The sequence below is a fragment of the Schistocerca gregaria genome, chromosome X (assembly GCF_023897955.1).
Source record: "Schistocerca gregaria isolate iqSchGreg1 chromosome X, iqSchGreg1.2, whole genome shotgun sequence".
Taxonomy (NCBI): domain Eukaryota; kingdom Metazoa; phylum Arthropoda; class Insecta; order Orthoptera; family Acrididae; genus Schistocerca; species Schistocerca gregaria.
The window spans coordinates 779,812,416-779,833,163 of NC_064931.1; the positions used below are offsets into that span (position 1 = coordinate 779,812,416).

At 35.6% G+C, this 20,748-nt stretch overlaps 1 protein-coding gene across 3 annotated transcripts in view; it reads left to right on the top strand.

Moving 5' to 3' along the window:
• The first annotated feature begins 10,723 nt into the window (after window positions 1-10,723).
• LOC126299454 (transmembrane protein 183-like) overlaps window positions 10,724-20,748 on the top strand; it is a 99,711-nt gene continuing 89,686 nt past the window's right edge. For 2 of the 3 annotated variants that reach the window (XM_049991370.1, XM_049991371.1), the window contains exon 1: window positions 10,725-10,933. The gene's annotated coding sequence lies outside the window, so the exon portion shown is untranslated. Of the gene's footprint in view, window positions 10,934-20,748 lie in introns of all 3 variants that reach the window. The other variant, XM_049991372.1, reaches the window with a different exon arrangement.

Consider the following 20,748-nt stretch of genomic DNA (forward strand, 5'->3'; position numbering starts at 1 on the left):
GACGTGGACAACAACAAGCAGCACAAAATCAAATGATCATTTGTAATTGTAAGATTCGCTTTGTAGGCAATTTGCCTCCCATCAATTACCCCAGACACTCCTACACAATGGGGAAGTGGAGTATCAGGCTGAACACACTTTCTTTATCTCGCCAAATGTCTTCAATCATCAGCATTCAAAATATGTAAATTTGCCTTCAGGTTCCGCAAGACATACCAGCTGAGAATACAGAAGAAGCTGCAGGTCGTTATGAACCACCAAGTACATCTCCTCCATAAGAACAGATGGATATGGTAGCAGTTATATTGCAGAATGTTTTACAGCAACGAGAGCATGATGCCATTAGTCAGGGCTGGAACATCGATTTTTGCCAAGGGGGCAAGCTTAAATTTGATGCCCCCACATTCACTTTGCTGCCCCCCATGAAAGCCAACAGCTTTATAACAATGGTTTTGGTAATACAATTCTAAATGAATATCATCGTCTCTTAATATTAACTTATTATTAGAATGACAGAATTAAGATCAAAATCAAAAGAAACAGAAAAATACAAAAAATGAAACATGATTAGTCGATGTACAAATAATAAATTTAAAATTTCACTGCATGAGCTATTTTGGCTGAAAAAATATTTATGATCTGATCCTAATTTATGGAAGCAGTTCGTTTGTGTTCTGTAAGGATTATACTCGGATTTGTTAACCTTTTTTGATTAACTGTGCTCCTCAAATAATTTTACTTAGTTTCAGCTTGCTGAAACCCTTTTCTTCAGAGGAAACAGAAAATGGGATCGTAATGAATATTTTTAAGACTGTAATAGGGTTGGGATACCCCTCTGCCAATTCATTTTTAAAAATTAAACTTAATGTGGATGGTGCAATGGCAAGTTCAAAGTCTTTCTCTATTGCCAGTGAATAATGTTTGAAGCTTTGAATTTCAAAAATAAATCTTCCTTCTACATAAGTATTTGCCAGTTTCACTGCTTTGGCATATAAGTCCTCAATTTCCACATCTTAAATCTGGACACCACACAAAAAACTAATCTTTCGACTAATCTTTTCCAATGCCATAAACGTAGTAGTCAGCTCCATCATCGCTCTGTCAATTATTTCTAACAGGGTCATTCTGAATAAATCGTCCTGTGAATGTTCAGAAACTTCGTAAAGTTCATCAGCCATTTTATCTATCCTCTAATCCTTTTTTAGCTGAGAGTTCCATTCATATCTAATTATTTTCTGATAATACATCAGCCTCAGAAATACCTTTGGCGGTACAGGAGTCTCTAGAAGCTTCAGGAAAGCTCAAAAGGCTCTAAATATTTCTAGCAACTTTATTAGTCATGAGAAATGTTCTTTACAAAAACTGATTGACATAACAATTTCTTGATATTAGCGTATTACATATCAGAAACAAGTCACAGTAATGAATTTAAATTATCTCATATTCTTTAAAATATATTTTGTCTCAGTTTTCGTCTGTGGTGTTGACAAGTTGAAAGTTTAAACTTTGTTCAGATCGTTCATAACTTTATCAAAAAGCTTGTAAATATCTTCAACAAACTTTACTCTTGTAGACTACCTACTCATACACTGGGATTTTAATGTTATAGGTACATATTTTTGTAAACTTTCCATCTTGAAGAATAGATATAAACGATGGATAGTTCCAAAAAAAGTTTGATCTTCGGTAGATGTGTTGGCTACATGTGCTCCTACTAAATTTAAATGGTGAGCAACATATGATACACAATAGGGCAAATGATTTTTCTAAACTTTTCTTGAATGGAACCTTTTGTACTTTCCAGCCAGGTTTGTCACATTGCCATAAGACAGCTCTCTGTAGTATTTCATGATCAACCCACCTTGTTCCAGTTTTTACAGTAACTCTTAAGTAAGACCTTCTCCTGTTTTGTCTCTAACTATGAAAAAAAGTCAAAGAAACTTCCCACAACTTCTGAGTCATTTAACCTGGCACAGCGAACTACCTGAGTCATCTGCTCATTGTGGCTGATATCTGGAGTGCAATCAAACATCAATGAAAATTATGTAGTATCTAATATACCTTTAGTTATATCTTGTCTTATTTTGTAGCCAATTACATCAAGGAACAGATCTTGTATATTTCTGGAAAAATTGCTAATTTGCCCTTTCTTATGGCGTTTATTATAATAACTAAGGGGGTCAATATATATAGTGTGATAGGAGATCAATGGCTTTAGAAATTTGCCACTCTCTGGATCACCAAAATCATCAACTTATTCTGTTCCTGTAAACGAACTCCGTTGCTTTGCTAGGAAATGTACGGTGCAACACTGCTCTCCAACAAGATTAGTCTTTTTTTACTAGATGTTTTAGTTTTTTATCACTATCCCAGTTTCTGATAGAATGCTCTAGAGCCTTCATGGGCAAAAACAAAGCTTATGAGTTGGATAATTTTCATTACCAGGCAATATTTCACTAAGCTTTTTCTGGTTAACCACTTCTTCCCCTTTTGCCTAGAATCATTTTGTCTCAGAATCTGAACCTAAGTGAGAAAATATTCTGCATGATATACACTATAAAGCAGTTTTGCTTCCTCTATAGCCTGGATATGTTCTTTTGACTTTCCTGTGGAAATCAAACTTTATTTAGACTGCAGCCCTCTTCATAGCTTTTACTGACTGATGTCAGGATCACATTTATTTTTTTCTCTTGTTTTTACAACATAACAGCTTCCAATGTCAGAAAACCTATGTTCTAGGATGAAATTCAGACTCACAAGTTTCAACCTTTTGATGAAGACTAGGAATTTATGTTCATGTTTCACTGTGTTGGCTATATCCTTCTTGTGTCATCTTGGTGGTAAACAGCGATTTCGTCTCAAACAAGAAAATATCAAATCCATACTAAATATGAGAGATTTGCTGTCCTGGAATAATTTGTTTATGTCCTTTTCTGTTGTGACAATATTGCAGTAACAGTAATCAGTTGATCCATGTTAAAAATGGCTCATAACAATGGATACAAAAAGAAATCTATTCATAGGTAGTCGATTATTGTCATGTAATTTACGTGTATAAATCGATTGGTAACCTAAAATCTATATGGTCACATCAGGTAACGCAATAAAAGTTTTTTGCTTCAAGTTTGATAAATATTGTCGATTTTAAATTGCTGTTGATATTTATACTCTATTTCATCTCCTATTTCATGCCTATACCTCATTTTTTTAGAACATTCACCACTCAAATCTGTTCTTATATGTTCCATATTTTGATATGTTTATTTATATATGTATATATATGGATGTATATGATAAAACAAAAACTACTTGATACTTTGCATTGTACAAGTCTTTACATATGCAAACATAATGCAGACTCATGACCTGAACAGACTCTAACAAAAAACATAAATAAAGCAAGAAAATGAATCTAATATTTGGTTTGCATTTTGTCTTTCTCATCTTTGTATGTAGGATCGATTTTGATAATTTGAACTCATTAAAAAGATATTAATATCAAATAATAAAATAAGATTTTAGGAACATGTAAAATGTGAATATATCAATACAGTTTAAAGATATCCATTAAGAATTATATTTTTTAGCTTCTCCCTCTTTTCATCCAGTATTTTTCTATGTCACTCCACTACTTTGTGTCCAACCATCCATTATTATGAAAGTTATTAACATATTTGAATACAAAGATATTAACAAAATCGTGGAGTTCCATAAAACAGCATTAGGAATTAGTAAACAATTGGATGTTATTTGATGATAGGAGATAGGCAACATGTGCTGCATGTATCTTTTCTGACATCATTTCCCTATCAATATAGCGGAACTTTAGTTTTGTTGAATGGTATCATTTTTGACTGCACTTGTCTTACATGTATATACACTGATTGGGAAAAATATTGTTAATGCAGCACCATATATGATTAATTCATCCTCTCCACTTGTCATGGCATAACTCGAAGCAAATACACGATGTGAAATGTTTGCCGCCAGTTCGACGTAGTAGACGATGCGAATCTCATTTTTTTCTTATACATAACCACTCCTGGACAATATTCGACGATGTAACCAGGTGAAGGGAAATGCATTTCTTATATATGGTGGCAGAAAACATACTATAGAAGAAGGGGAAGGGTAAACTGGCTCGGCTGATAGCAGGAAATTTAAAGGGGGGAGGAACTACATCTCATGGTGGTAACTCTTTTTTAGTGTAAGATCATTGTCCAGTGGGAAACACAGCCAGGCAAGTACTAAAGATGTTAAAAAAGTTCAAGATACTCACAAAAGTAAAATGAAAAATGTTAGTATATTTCATCAAAATATTGGGGGATTGAAGAATAAAATTGATGAGCTTCTGCTTTGTTTAGAAGATATAGAAACTGAGAATGTAATAGATGTACTATGCCTGTCTGAGCATCACATTGTCACTGATATGCAAAAGGTTAGCATCAATGGGTACAAATTAGCTGCACATGTAAGTAGAGATAATATGATGAGAGGAGGAGTTGCCATATATGTCAAAAGCTTTCACAGCGCAAAACATTTAGAAACTAAAAAAAATTTGTGTAGAGCAACATATGGAAGCATGTGCCACTGAACTAAAACTAAATCATGGCACTTTCATAATTCTAACAGTGTATAGGTCCCCCTCAGGAAATTTCCAGCTATTTCTAGAAAACTTGGATGCTTTCTTGTGCTATCTGTCAGACAGGGGGAAGCAAATTATCATTTGTGGGGATTTCAATGTTGATTACCTGAAAGAGTGTAATAGGAAGAATGACCTTGTAGTATTACTCAGTTCTTTCAATTTGAGCTCCGTCATTGATTTTCCTACTCGGATAACAAAGAACAGCAGGACATTAATAGATAACTTTTTTATAGACCAAGATAAGTTTAAGGACATAAATGCTTATCCTGTTGAGAATGGTCTTTCAGATCATGGTGCACAGCTAGTTACAGTACATGGCATAGCTCCATGCAGTATATCAAATCAGAATTTCAAAGCAGTCCGTTCAATTAACAATATAAATACTGCAAACTTGAGGGAAAGCCTAGAGGAGCCAGACTGGGGTGAAGTGTATATGGAACCCGATGCAAACTTGAAATATAACTTATTTCACGATACATTTTTAAGGGTATTTGAAAATTGTTTTCCCAAGAAAACAGTGAAACATAATTCCAAGAAAACATATAAAAAACCTTGGCTAACTAAAGGAATAAGAATATCTTGCAACCGTAAAAGAGAACTGTATCTAACAGCAAGAGGGAGTACTGACCCCAAAATTGTTCAATATTATAAAAACTGTTGTGCGGTACTAAGAAAAGTTATTAAAAAGTCCAGAAGCATGTGTATCTTGTCTGAGATCAGTAACTCTGATAATAAAATTAAAGCAATTTGGAATATTATTGAAAGGGAAACAGGGCAACCAAGAGCACAGGAAGCCTTTAGTGCCACAAAACTGAATGACAAGTGTACTAACAAACAATCAGAAATTGAAAATATTTTCAATAATCATTTTTTAAATGTTGTGGAGAAAATAGGATCTAGATCTTCAGTAGAAGAGGCAAGGCTTCTAATAGAAGAGGCCATACCTGTGCAGTTTGAAACAACTGTATTTCCACGAACCTCTCCCTCTGAAATCAGTAAAATAATAAACTCACTGAAAAGTAAAAGCTCTTACGGAATTGATGGCATTTCCAGCGAGATACTTAAAGCTTGTTCCCCACAGATAAGTAGGATTCTCAGCCACGTATGTAATAGCTCTTTGGAGCAGGGTGTTTTCCCCGATAGACTGAAATATGCCATTGTAAAACCATTGCATAAAAAGAGGGATACGTCGGATGTCAACAACTATCGCCCAATCTCTCTTCTGAAAGCTCTATCAAAAATTGTTGAGAAAGTAATGTATTCAAGAGTAGCCTCCCATATATGTAAAAATAAAGTGCTAACAAAATGTCAGTTTGGTTTTCAGAAAGGCTTTTCAACAGAAACTGCTATATACGCTTTCACTGATCAAATATTAAATGCTCTGAATAACCGGACACCACCCACTGGTATTTTTTGTAATCTCTCAAAGGCCTTTGACTGTGTGGTTCGTGGACTTCTTTTAGATAAGCTAAATCATTATGGTTTGAGGGAGCAGTGCACAAATGGTTTAACTCATACTTAACTGGAAGAATGCAGAAAGTTGAAATAAGTGATTCATGTAATGTTAAAACAACAGCTGATTCCTCAAACTGGGGGCTGTCAAGTACGGGGTCCCACAGGGTTCGGTCTTAGGTCCTTTACTGTTCTTGATATACATTAATGACTTACCATTCCATATTGATGAAGATGCAAAGTTAGTTCTTTTTGCTGATGACACAAATATAGTAATAACATCCAAAAACCAAGAACTAAGTGATGTAATTGTAAATGATGTTTTTCACAAAATTATTAAGTGGTTCTCAGCAAACGGACTCTCTTTAAATTTTGATAAAACACAGTATATACAGTTCCGTACAGTAAATGGCAGAACTCCAGTAATAAATATAGAGTTTGAACAGAAGTCTGTAGCAAAGGTAGAATTTTCAAAATTTTTAGGTGTGTCCATTGATGAGAGGTTAAACTGGAAGCAACATATTGATGGTCTGCTGAAACTTCTGAGTTCGGTTACATATGCTATTAGGGTTATTGCAAATTTTGGTGATAAGAATCTCAGTAAATTAGCTTACTATGCCTACTTTCATTCACTGCTTTCGTATGGTATCATATTCTGGGGTAATTCATCGTTGAGTAGAAAAGTATTCATTGCTCAAAAACGTGTAATCAGAATAATTGCTGGAGCCCACCCACGGTCATCCTGCAGACAATCTATTGAAGGATCTAGGGACCCTCACAGTAACCTCACAGTATATATATTCACTTATGAAATTTGTTGTTAATAATCCTACCCAGTTCAAAAGTAATAGCAGTGTGCATAGCTATAACACCAGGAGAAAGGATGATCTTCACTATGCAGGGTTAAATCTGACTTTGGCACAGAAGGGGGTAAATTATGCTGCCACAAAAGTCTTTGGTCACCTACCAAACAGCATCAAAAGCCTGACAGATAGTCAACGAACATTTAAAAATAAATTAAAAGAATTTCTAGATGACAACTCCTTCTACTCATTGGCTGAATTTTTAGATATAAATTAAGGGAGGGGAAAAAAACTAACTTAAGCATTAGTGTCATGCAATATTTTGTGTAATGTAATATCTTGTACAGACATCTTTCATTAACCTGACACGTTCCACATCATTACGAGTGTCGTATTCATGATCTATGGAACAAGTATTAATCTAATCTAATCTGGAAGCTGAATTTGGAAAACAGTTCTTCTTTTATTAACTTCACTAGGATATCGCCATCTGATTTTGAAGTTCTAATGACTATGACAGGGCCAGCTGTTCCAGAGAAAGACATACATGTCAGAAGAGTAGTGCCTGAGTGGCTTCAGTAACGTCACTATTGGTAGAACCAAAGATTTCCTTCTCGATTTTTACAGAGCGGTTGGGATCCAGTTTTTGCCACATGCTATTGGCTGTCATCTTGCTGTCTCACGTCCAAAACTTCTCTTTAACTCCGCCGGACACCATTGCATCAATGTTTCTCTACATCTGAAGTTGTTTTTGTCCACGTCTCCTACCCAATGCCATTTCAGTCTCACTATCCGCTCGACTGCCTCATGGATCGCCGTGATATCCTGATCTCTTCATTCTTGATCCTGTCTTTTAAACTGACTCCAACAAGCATATCTCTCTCTGTTACACTTCGACAAACCCAGATTCAAATTGTGCTGCTTGTTGTTTGTGTCATTGTTTGAAGACCGTAAATTGTTGCTGGCAGGCCTCACATGAGGCCACTTTAAATTTATAGCGACAGTCGGGTTGCCTCCCAGATGTCATCCAAGTGAGGCCAATTCGACAGATGATATCTGCTGTCTGGTTATCTTTTCCAAGTTGGATTTTATGTCATGCAAAAACTGTATTTACTTACTTTCTCCAGAACAATGGTTTTCAATGAAGACCGTAATATTGACAGGGCTCGTGCCTTTAATTTTTTTAAGGCTGGTTTTCAAGGCTAGAGTGTGCATGATGAATAGAGCTTGGGCGATGAACAGAGCCCTCATTAACTACAGATGTACCAACTTAATCCGCTACATTTACGAGGATGCCAAGCTACATGTGAAAATTAGGGAAGACTGGGTCAGTGTGAAAGTTCCCATCAGAAGAGGCGTCAGAAGACACACAGTCTCACCTAAGTTATTCGTCTTGGCTGGAGATGTATATAGTAGTATATTTTCAGGGACAGGAAGGTATCAACATAGATGGAAAACGTCTCAGCCATGACATCATCTTCTTTATCACCGACAAAAACGAACTGTCAACAACAGTCGGAGACATCAAAGATGCTTCCCATGACGATTCGAGTACATATGTAGAAATGTTTGTCGCTTGTGTTGACAGGGAATTGAACAACGAAAACAGTTGCAGATACAGGTTGACAATTATTGAACTGTGTAAAATAAAATTTTCATAATTTCTGAACGGTTTGTGTTACGATGTTCAAAATGAACAGTTGGCCATGGGGCATGATGTGAATTAGTATGATTTGGTTAGCAACGAAGCCCAATTTCATTTGGATGGGTTCGTCAATAAGCAAAACTGGCGCATTTGGGGGACTGAGAATCCACATTTCGTGATCGAGAAATGTCTTCACCCTCAAACAGATGAATGTGTGGTGTGCAATGTCCAGTCACGGAATAATCTGTGCAATATTCCTTGATGGTACAGTGACTACCAAATAGTAGATGAAGGTTTTGGTAGATGATTTCATCCACATTATCCGAAGTGACCCCGATTTCGAAAAGATGTGGTTCATGCACGAAGGAGCTCGACCCCATCGAAGTGGGAGAGTCTTTGATATCCTGGAGGAGCACATTGGGGACCGAGTTCTAGTTCTAGAGTACCCAGAGACCACTGGCATAGGCCTTAATTGGCTGCCATGTTCTCCAGATCTGAACACATGTGACTGAGCTATATTAAAGACAAAGTATACATCAATAACCAAAAAACAATTGCTGAGCTGAAAACTGCCATTCAGGAGGTCATCGACAGCATCGATATTCCGACACTTCAGTGGGTCATGGAGAATTTCGTAATTCATCTGCGCCACATCATTGCCAATGATGGCAGGCATATCAAATATGTCATAATCTAAATAAGAATATCTGTAGTGAAGTTTACATGTTGAACAAAGTGCATGCACACCGTAATTTGTAACTGGTTTACTTTTCTTTCATATAGTTGAGTAATTGTCGCCTTGTATATTGCACACTTGGTTGGAAACAAAGTTGTTCATTCACTGCTTTCATATGGCATCATATTTTGGGGCAATTCGTCATTATGAGAGAAAGCATTCATTGCACAAAAGCGTGTAATCAGAATAATATCTGGAGCCTACCCAAGATCACCTTGCGGTCATTTATTTAAGGAACTCGGGATATTCACAATATCTTCGCGATACACATATTCACTTATGAAACGTATAATTAATAATCCATTCCAATTCAAAAATAACAGCGAAGTGCATAGCTATAACACTAGAAGAAAGGACGATATTCACTATTCTAGATTAACTCTCACTTTGGCACAGAAAGGGGAGTATTATGCTGCCACAAAAATCTTTGCTCATTTGCCAAATAGTATTAAAAGTCTGACATATAGCCAACCAACATTTAAAAGCAAATTAAAAGAAATTCTGAATGACAACTCCTTCTACCCAACAGATGAATTCTTAGAGATGAAGCAGTAACTGAGAAAAAACAAATTAATTAATTGTTTTGCGTAAAGAAAACGTAGGTAAAGTGGCACATTCCACATCATTACGAAGTGTCGTATTCTTGATCTATGGAACAAGGATTAATGTATGTATGTGAGTTAGTTTTTAAACTCAGTGTAAACACGGCTGTAAGTAGTGTTCTATCTGCTGTTCGACACTACTGCCAAACTGCAATACTAATTTTAAATTCAATTCAGTTGACGGCGACGCACTTATGGAATTCGGTACCTCTTTCACTATTGCATGCCACTTGAACTTCTCCAAGCATTATTGGTTGGCTGGTTCCGGGGAGGGGAGGTCATTGGTCCCAACAGAATACGGAAGGATGGGGAAGGAAGTCGGCCGTTCCCTTTCAAAGGAACCATCCCGGCATTTACCTGAAGCGATTTAGGGAAATCATGGAAAACGTAAATCAGGATGGTCGGACGCGGGTTCGAACCGTCGTCCTTCCGAATGCGAGTCCAGTGTGCTAACCACTGCGTCATCTCGCTTGGTCAAACGTTTTTGTTTGATATGGTGAACTAAAAGGAAACGAACATATAACTGTACCGTCGGTGGAAGAACCAAGATTTCTTAGCTGTATGTTATACCGTGTTTCCATAGTCAACGAAAACTTGCACACGCTTCCTTCCACCGTCGCACTCGAAGGCCAGTGTTACCGTAAGCACTATCTAAGTTTCTGCTGGCGCTGTGTCCATTATTTTCTACATTAATTGGCAATAAATTCAAATACCTTAATGTGCATTCTAATTATGCTCCCTTTTGCGATAATTTTCGAGATAGCTCTTTGCTGATTTTATATGCAACGTCATGTACTTTTGTATTTACAATTCGGGGAAATTTAAGTCGGTTATGTTTGTGTACCTGATACGTAATTGATTGATTTATATGTGGGCGTGTGTGTGTTAAAATCAATGATGTTTGAGTGGTGAAGGTGTGGTGGAGTAGTAGGCAGCAACAGTCAGAGCGCTGGTGTCAACTATGACAGTACCGGTAGGAGCGATTTTACAAATGTGAGACGAAGTTAATCTGGAAATGTTCTGAAGGCGGTACCCTTCGATTATTGGGAGGTCAGTATCCTAACAAAATTAGAAAGTTTACCGCGTCAGTAAATATCTTGTAGTATATATTTCTGGCAGATTTAAATAAATTGCCATACTTGGATGAGGAACGCGCAGTAGTGAAAAGAAATGCTGTCATTTTCTGCATAAATACTCTGCAGTAACACTTTAAACGCTGTGGTTTACAAATAATCATCAAGTAACAGTACTGTGTGGCTTATTTTGTTTAATTAGGAGGAAAATCAGAAAATTTTCACTTAATTGGTGTAATATGATTTGTGAGATTTTTATGTAAACCTGTATCAGATGTACATCAGAAATCAACTGCTGTGGATAGGCCTTACAGTTCAATAAATTTTATTACATTAAAACATTATTTTACATTTCTTGAATTATTTCAAATATGAATTACTGTATTTATGTCAAGGAAAGATTATCCCTCCACACCTTACTGTGCCCTAACACCAATATGTATGTGCTTCTACAATAGTGAAATAAAATTTACTTATTTATTTATTTGTCCATATAAATCTCTTTTTCAGTACATGTATTGTACACAGGATATTGGACAGAAAACCTGGTTTTTCAAGTGTCAAATACACGATTCCAATTTTTATGACAAATTGGATCTATACAGTTAATAATTACAAATTTCTGAAATACTGTATGTTTATAACTTATTTCTACAATTAAAGATACAAATTGCATTTTTTCTTACATAAGATACTGTGAGACTGAATAGTAGCAGTTCTTCATAAGGTAGGCTGTCACAGACTTTGTAGTTCAGGAAGAGATTTTATATGTTTGGGTAATCTGTTGTAAAGTTTTGTTCCAGGATGATATGCACCTTTTTATCATAATGTTGTGTTACAATGATTCCTAGTACTCTAATCATGGACACTTTTGTTTTGAGGAAAAAGGTTTTCTTTTCTCAGTATGCTTTTTTTTGACATGCATGACTACTTCCAGTAAATAAATGCAGGGAAGGAGTAGGATCTTTAGATTTTTAAAGAAAGGTTTGCATGGTTTTTTGCTGCTCACTCGTTTCATTATTCTTATAATAGCCTTTTGTTTCCTGAAAACTGTTATGGCCTGGTGTACATTTCCCCAGAAAATGATACGTACTCCAGTATTGAATGTGCATGAGCAAAGTATACAGCCCTAACTGTTTCTACACTAGTATTGTCGCAGAGAATTTTTACTACATAGCTCATTTTTGCTAGTTTTGAATTTAGGGATGTGATATGAGTGCTGCATTTAAGATTGTCCTGGATATGAATCCCAAGAAATTTAGTTTCATTGACAGCACTAATGTTTTGTTTATCTATACATATTACAGGTTGTGCCGGATTTTTATTTTGATCAGTGTTGAAATCCAGGAGTACTGGTTGTTTGCGTGTTGTGGTTTTTTTTTTTTTTTTTTTAACTGTTAGCTTGTTTATGGTAAACCATTCAAACACTCTTTTTGTAATATCTTTTGCAGATGCAGTAAGATTTTCTTCTTTATTCCCTTAAATCAATAGACTTGTCATCTGCAAACAGTACTGGTACAGAATCCCTAACGTGTGATGGGAAATCATTAATGTAGACCCAAAAAAGAAAGGGACCTAAAATGGAGCTCTGTGGAACACCATGACTTAGTCCACGTGGTTCTGAAAGGTGTACCTGGAGTTCATTTCCTTCCATGTACTTAATTTCAGTTACCTGAGAGCAGTATTCCAAATATGATTCAATCCACTGATTTGGCACACCACTTACACCATACCATTCAAGCTTCCTCAGGAGTATAGAATGATCAATCACATCAAAAGCTTTTGTTAGGTCCAAGAATAAACATGAGATATTTCTGTGGTTGTCCACTGCATTTAAGAAATGGTTTATCAGATTGAATGTGGCTGTTTCAATCGATTGCAGTGGTCTGAAGCCATGTTGACATCCAGAAATAATATTATTCTTGTCAAAGACTGTAATTAGTTTTGAAAGGAACACTTTTTCAATAATTTTCGAAAACCCCAACTATAGAGACAAGACCTATAGTTAATCCATACACTGCTGATCACCTTTTTTATATAGAGGTATTACTTTTGCCATTTTCAGTTGCTGAGGGAAGACACCACATAAGGATGAATTGCGTATGTCCAATAAAGGCGAAAGTATTTGTCTTGCTGTTATTTTTATAACATAATACCAGTTGAATGCTTACTCTTAAGTGAATTAATGGTATTTAGGAGCTCTGTTTGTCTTACTGGACTGAGGAATATGGATATATTATTTATTTCTATACATGAAAGTTCTTTACTTGTTGTATTAGGTGGATTTCCAAATTTTTCCTTCACTAATTTTCCAGCAACAGTTGCATAACAAGAATTGAAACTGTTTGCAACTGCCCTAGGCTCAGTTACATTCTTGCCATCATGTGATATCACAATATTTTTGTGAGTTGTCTTCTCCGTAAAATCCTGCACAGCTTTCCACATGCACTTAGTTTTATTGGATGGCTTAATAATATATTTGTGGTTTTCCTTAATTTTTGCTTTTTTTTTTATGACCCGTCTCAAAACTAACTTGTATTTTTTGAAATAATTAATATATTCTGGATTGCTGTGAGTTTTTGACTGCAGAAAAAGTTCCCGCTTCCTTTTACAAGATACTCTAATGCCTGATGTAATCCAGTTTTTGAATCCATCTGTGCTTTTGGAATTCACTTTCCTTTGTAGAAAGGCTGTGTCAGTTATGCTTGGAAAATGTTCAAAAAATTTTCCATCTTTTCGTTGGTACTAGACGTATCATATACTTCTCTCCAAGAACATTGCCCTTTTTTAATTAAAAGTATTTTCTGAGTTATTTTTAACAATTGCAATTTAGTGAGTTTCATTGCTCATTCCGAAAATCAGGTGTCAAAAGACTAGTATCTAATCACACTCTTTCTTTCTTTCCTTTTTTTCCATAACTCTATTGATACTTGTGTGGTTTTGAAAGGTGCTCACAGGATGTTAATTCTACTTTGCCTTCCTCCCCCTTCGTGGAGATGCACTAGGGCTAGGCATAAAATATAAATACAGTTGGAAGTTTGTATTTTTCATGTGTGAGTTATTTAGATATGAAAGCAACATACACAATTTGAATAAAATGCTGTTGGGTGTTATGCTGTGTCATATTGTAAATTTTTATAGACTACAGTTTTTGTCTATTTTCACAGAATGGCATGGCTGGATGCCCAAAAGCATTTTATCCAAAGTGTCATTGGCCCAAGAAGCAAATACACTTTTAGTATTCATAATTTGGAAGAAATCTCAACATTCAGAATCCCTTTACCATCAGATACCTAGGTATTTAGCAAAGAACTTCTGCAGAAATTGTTTCTTTATATACCTATCCGCAGAATATCAATGAATAACACTCGGTGTCTTCGAACCATATACAGGTGGCATTAGAAGATATTGTATGAGCAATTAAAAAAAAAAAAAGTTTGTTGAGCTGTGTGATTTGCACTGTAAAAACTGCATTCTGTAGTATGCTACTCTGTGGAAAATGTGACCTCCAAAACGAAACTACTGTGAAATAAAGATAAACATGCATTGATTTGTTAACTAGAAATGCTGGAGTGATGGATTAAACATGAAAATCACACAGAATTCGTGACGTATGTAGATAAGCATGAAAGAAGAGTGGGGAAACCACAACTGACCTGCAACGGATAGGAGGGAAATATGTAGGGGGGGGAAAAAAAAGGTGAAGAGGGCTCAGTAGAAGGACACACTTGAGGTATTATAGGTTAGTCAGTTTTGCAATGGAAGGAGCTTGTTAGCATATGTTTTGTAAAGGATAGTAAGTCTTCATTGTGCAAAACTGTGCTGTAAGAATAATATGTGGTGCTCACCAATGATCTTGTAGACATCTGTTTAAGGAGTTGGGCAGTCTGACTACTACTTCACAGTATATTTATTCCGTCATGAAGTTTGCTTTAAATAATGCATTGCAGTTCGAAAAGAACCATGATGTGCATAATGCCTATACCAGGAGGAAAAATATTAATTACTCAACATTAAGGTGTCTTTAGCACAAAAAAGGAGTGCACAATGCATAAAGTAAAATTTTTGATCACTCAGCTATATACAGTGTCTTACACACAGCAAAATAAAATCTGAAAACAAACTGAAAAAGTTTTTCCTTGACATCCCTATTTATTTATTTATTTATTTATTGTGCTATATATTCCATAGACCCATTTTTTTGTGGTAAAGCATTTATGTGGAACAAGTCAAAACACGTAATTAATTATTGTGTTTAGATCGTTAAGAACCACAAGCAAACATAAAGAATACAAGTTAGAAAATGATGATCAAAAATACAATCAGTAAGTTCTAATTATACTCACAAACAGAGATCAAGATAAATTTTTCAAATATTCTCTAAACTGTTGTTTGTAAAGTAAAAAAAGACCATCTTCTTGACTTGCAGAACACAAATTCATGTAATTAAAGTGGCAAGATATGTTAAAGTGGGAATACATAGAAATACATGGGAAATTATCTATTCTATCACTGTAAAGAATTCTTCTAGACAGTAGAAACTTTTTTCAAGCAAGAACGCCTCTAGATTACTTTTAAATAGTATATTATTACCTCATAAACACTTAATATTACTTGGCAGTGCACAGATGATGTTCGTGCTTGTATATTTTGTACCTTTTTGCACCAGAGACACATTTTTCGGGTCACAGTATGTGTCACATTTCTGGCTTGCATTATGATGATGGATTAACTCATCAATTCATTCTGAGAAGGATTGTGAAGCATGAATGTCGGGACTGAAGAGATATATTATGAGGTACTGGTTAGTATCCCTACTTACTTAAAAAGATTAAGGCATAAGGTTCTAGAGGGCACAGAATTCAAACAACCTTTCTCTGGCTTGCAGAGATTTTTTTCGGAAGTGATGAATTGTCCCAGAAGATTATTCCATAATGCATAAGTGAATGGAGGTAGCCAAAGCAGGCAAGATTTTGAAAACATTGACTTCTTCGATTTTGGTGATCATCTGGATGGCAAATTTCGCTGAGCTAAGCCTTTACAGGGTTTGGTGGATGTGGTGTTCCCAGTTAAGCTTGCTATCTATATGAATGCACAAGAATTTTGAACATGTGCGGTCTGTTTCTACTGGCTCTCAATGTGCAATGTTTCTCTGTGGGCTTTTGTGACCAGAATGGAAATGAATGTAATCAGTTTGCCTGAGATTTATTGATAGAGGATTTATTGTAAACCACTTCAGAACATCTGCAAGTAATTGGTTATCATTTTACTCTGTGTTGGCAGATGATTCATTACATTTCCTTTACTTCACATCTATGGTCACAAATTTTTTGTCATCAGACTACTGGTTTTGGTCAATAATGACCATCTTCAGATATGTTTTATAAAAACATGTACTTTCATACTGGAGCCATAATGGCATCGTCAAATGCTAAACACAAAATCAGTGCCTGCATATATACAGTAAGCAACGTTACAATGTTTGTAGATGAGTATCTTAGCATATATTAATTTTTTGAGGACTTTAGAAAATGTAGTCGAGAGGTAGGACAATAGTTTGTAACATCTGAGAAATCGTCTTTTTAGTAGAGGGGCTTTGCAATAGCATACTTCATCCTATCAGGGAAGATACTTTGTTTGAGGGAAACATTGAATATATGAGCTAGGGCCTTACTGAACTGATTGCAGCAGGAAATATTGTCAACCCCAGTCAAATTTTTGCTTTTTAAAGGAAGTTATGGTTTTTCTTTCTTCCTGTGCTGTTTATGGGGCTATACCTATCTGTTTTAAAGAATCTGGGCAATGGTCTTTCAGTACTTTTATTTCCTTTCCTTAGGAACCTTTGTGTCGTGTTTTCTCAGCAACACTTAAAAAGTGGTCATTAAAAATGTTTGCCACCCTCTCTTGATTTTGTCTACCTTCATTGTTGAGAACAATGCCTTAGGTCCTACTGGGCAGTTTGCATTACTCTCACTCCTTATCACTTCCCATACAGTTTTGATTTTGTGTCTAGATTTATCAATTTTGAAACAGATAAAATCTTTTTGATTTCTGAATAATTTTACTTTGTACATTACAATATTTTTTATAGTAGTTTAACTGGTTGGGGTTGTCTGAATTTTTTGAGTTGATGTACAGCTCACATTTGCTTTTGCATGAAATCTTAATACCAATGGCTATCAATGGCTTTTTGGTGAGCTTCTGGAGTTGCGTCTTATATGTCCTTTTGGGATGGTACTTTAAAATGTAAGTGCCACCTCACTACTGAAAAAAATTGTACTTGGAATTGGCTTCTCTAAATTATACACAGATCTCTAGTCTGTGTCTTGGAGATGTGATTTAAGTCTTCATAATTTCTTCATTAATTATACTAGCTATTTTCCAGTAGGGCCACTTTCATTTTCATTGATATTTGCGCTGTTAATAGTGATTCTTGGTCCATCATAGTCAGAGAGACCATTCAGGACTTATCTGATAGTTGTCACCCATTTTGGCCTGGTCTATAAATATTTTATCAATTAGTGTTCTTGTACGTGAATTTATTCTAGCAGGGAAAATAACTACAGAAGCAAGATTGTTGGTGGATATCAAATTTTCTTAGGTCTGATCTGTCTGTGGAAGTTGTTAGTAAGTTTACATTGAAGTCCCTAAAAACTATCACATCTCTTCTGTGATTGAACATGTATATTAAGAGAGCATCTAACGACATAAAAAAAAAAAGAGAGAGAGAGAGAGAGAGAGAGAGAGAGAGAGAGTAAAGCTCGCCAAAGGTCCACTGTGTGTTCTTACTATTGATAAACAAGAATTATTTTAAAGACAAACCTATGGCACAAACTTCCGAATATTGTTCTAAATAATAATTCAGCACATCAGTTGCCCTACAGGTGATATTGTTTTTAACATAGATGGCAACACCACCTTTTTCTTTGTTTTCTAGGGAATGATTTTAAGTAATAATTATTTATCGCAAGTATTTCTATACTAGAATTAATATGGTGCCCACTTAAGCACAGAACATGGGCTTAACCTATACCTTATGGCTCATTGACATTGATTATAAATTCATTGAGCTTACTGCAGAGGACTCTAATTTCTATTCTGTAGAAGAATTTCTCTTATTGTAATGTGTGCAAGGTGGTGGGTAGGAATTAGTGCCATCCACATTTGTTTAATTACAAATGTTCAGCATGTAGCCATATGTACAAATTAATTTGAAATGTGAAACTTAATTACCTTAGCATCATGTCATGGTATTAGTACAAGCAACCCTACATGGGCACTCTGTTCTCTGCATATCCTTCATATGTGGTGTTTCTTAAACATGGTGCAACTTAAATGTATCTTTTCACCTTCCTATTAATAGTTTGTAGCACGTGAGGTTGGTACATGAGTTAGTTTCTTGGGACATACAAGGACATCTGAGCAGAGAATCACACTTCAACAAGATTTCTATTAATCTTGAATGTGTTTGGTTCCTGTTACCTTACAAAAGGTATCAAACAGGGATATTTTGTGACCTTGCCAAGGCATTTGATTGTGTAGATCACAACACACTCTTAAAAGAGCTTCCACATTATGGCATTAAAGACGACAAATCTTTGACTTGGATAGAATCATACTTACAGGACAGGAAGAAAAGGGTTGTCCTAAGAGGGACAGGTACAGCATTAAAATCAGACTGGGGAAATATCGAGTCCCTCAGGGCTCGATTCTTGGGCCACTAATTTTCCTGATCTACATTAATGATCTACTAATAACAATTAATATCAGAGCAAAAGTAGTAGTGTTAGCCAACAATACAAGAATTCTCGTAAAAGGACCAAACTCACCAATGCAGGATACAGCCAAGACAGTCAAGTACACAAATGGCTCACTGCGAATAGCCTGACCTTAAATCTTTCAAAGACCAATATGATACAGTTTCTGACAAAAAAATTAAAAAAATAAAGTTCCTGAAATACATGTTAACATCACAAAATTAATGAAACCACGCGTACAAAATTCCTAGGAATCGCAATAGACAGTCACCTAAGATGGAAAGAACAAATAGATCAGCTGGTCAAGAAAGTTAGCTCATTGTGCTTTGCACTGAGAGCTTGCAATCATTTAGTGGACAGAAACATAATGTTGTTGTCATACTTTGCATATTGCCATTCTGTTATCTCCTATGGCATCTTCTGGGGGAAATGCTGCATGTGTTGAAAAAGTCTTCAGAATACAAAAATGAGCAGTGAATGTGTGGGGTCCCTAATAGGCCATCTTGCAGAGGTCTCTTCAAATCTCTCAGGAGACTTACCATCACAGGTCAGTATATATACTCACTGATGTTATTTGTAGCCAACAACAGGGAATGGTTTCAGAAAAATTGTGACATTCACAACCATGACACAAGACAGGTGGAAAAATTTTCACCAAGGCTCTGCAACTTTCACTAAAGTACACAGTGGAGTCACTGAGTCAGGTATAAAGGTTTTGAATAAGTTCCCTATCAATATAAAAAAGGAAATAAATAATGTACAGGTTTTGAAAAGGAAAATAAAATTATTCCTCATTGAACAAACTTTCTGTAAAATGAAAGAATACTTAGAGTTATAAGGTACAAGAGCGGGGGAAACTGCCTAAGAAAGCACCCCCTTAAAGAAAGTGTGATGCTGTTACTTGTAGTTTAACTGAAATTGTGGTGACAAAATGTAAATTTTTCTATGTCATTATGAGAATATGTGAACTCCCATGTATCCCACACTCTTGAGCATTCACTTAAACCTCATCTTAAAGAATGCAGTTAAAATTTGTATTTAACCCAAACCATGACCATGAAGCAAATTTACCTGCTTATATATGTCAGTAGCATAAAAATATGCACTATCACTTATTCTACTATTTTAAACATTCACTTAAACTGTTTTTGGCATTATTCAGGCTTTAATACTGCATGCAAGTAATTGTTCTTGGTAAATAAAGAAATGTCTGTGCAATGTGATGTATTAATGTTCATGTACTACTGTATTGTATCAATTTACTTGTTCTATATTACTTGTACACTGGTTGTACAATATGTAATCAACATGACAAAATAAATAAATAAAAAATAAAATAAATAAACACCTGTTACCCACAGAATTAGTCGGTTGATATTTTTGTTTTTATCATGATGTTCTGTTATCTTGTGTGAGCTATTCTTGTTTCCTGGAGCATCTGCTACACTTCTGCGCCTTCTTATCAGTTGTCTTTCTTTCCTCTCACTGTTCTTTCTGTGTTGCCCTCTGCATTCCATGTCATAAACTTTCATGTCTCCCTGATAGATACAGTTCTGACTTGTGTGATGACACCTCTTATCCTGACTATCAAATTAAACTCACTAAGAACTGACATAACAAGGTGATAACCAAAACAGTGAAGCTACAATTGGTGGAATCATTGGTATTCTCTGGGTTCTTGTGTGCTAAGAGACCTGAACCATGAAAGCTAGTTAGTAATGGGGCAAATTGAAACCTTCAAAATTCGGCATTGGAAGATGATGATATGCGTTCCAAAGACAATAAATGTTTCCATTATAGAAGAACTGAGCATTGCAAAAGGTTTGTGTTTCCTTGTCAGCAAAAGCTACTTCCAGTTCCTTGAGCACATTTTGAAAAGAGTGGGGGATAATGTAGAGAAGAACATCTTGCTAGGCAAAGCTGAAGGCACAAGACCACGAGAAAGATCAGCTAGTAGGTGGATGGATCAAGAAAAGATGATTACCAGCCTATCCTGTCACATTAAATTAAAAACAATTGAAGGTCACTGTGTACA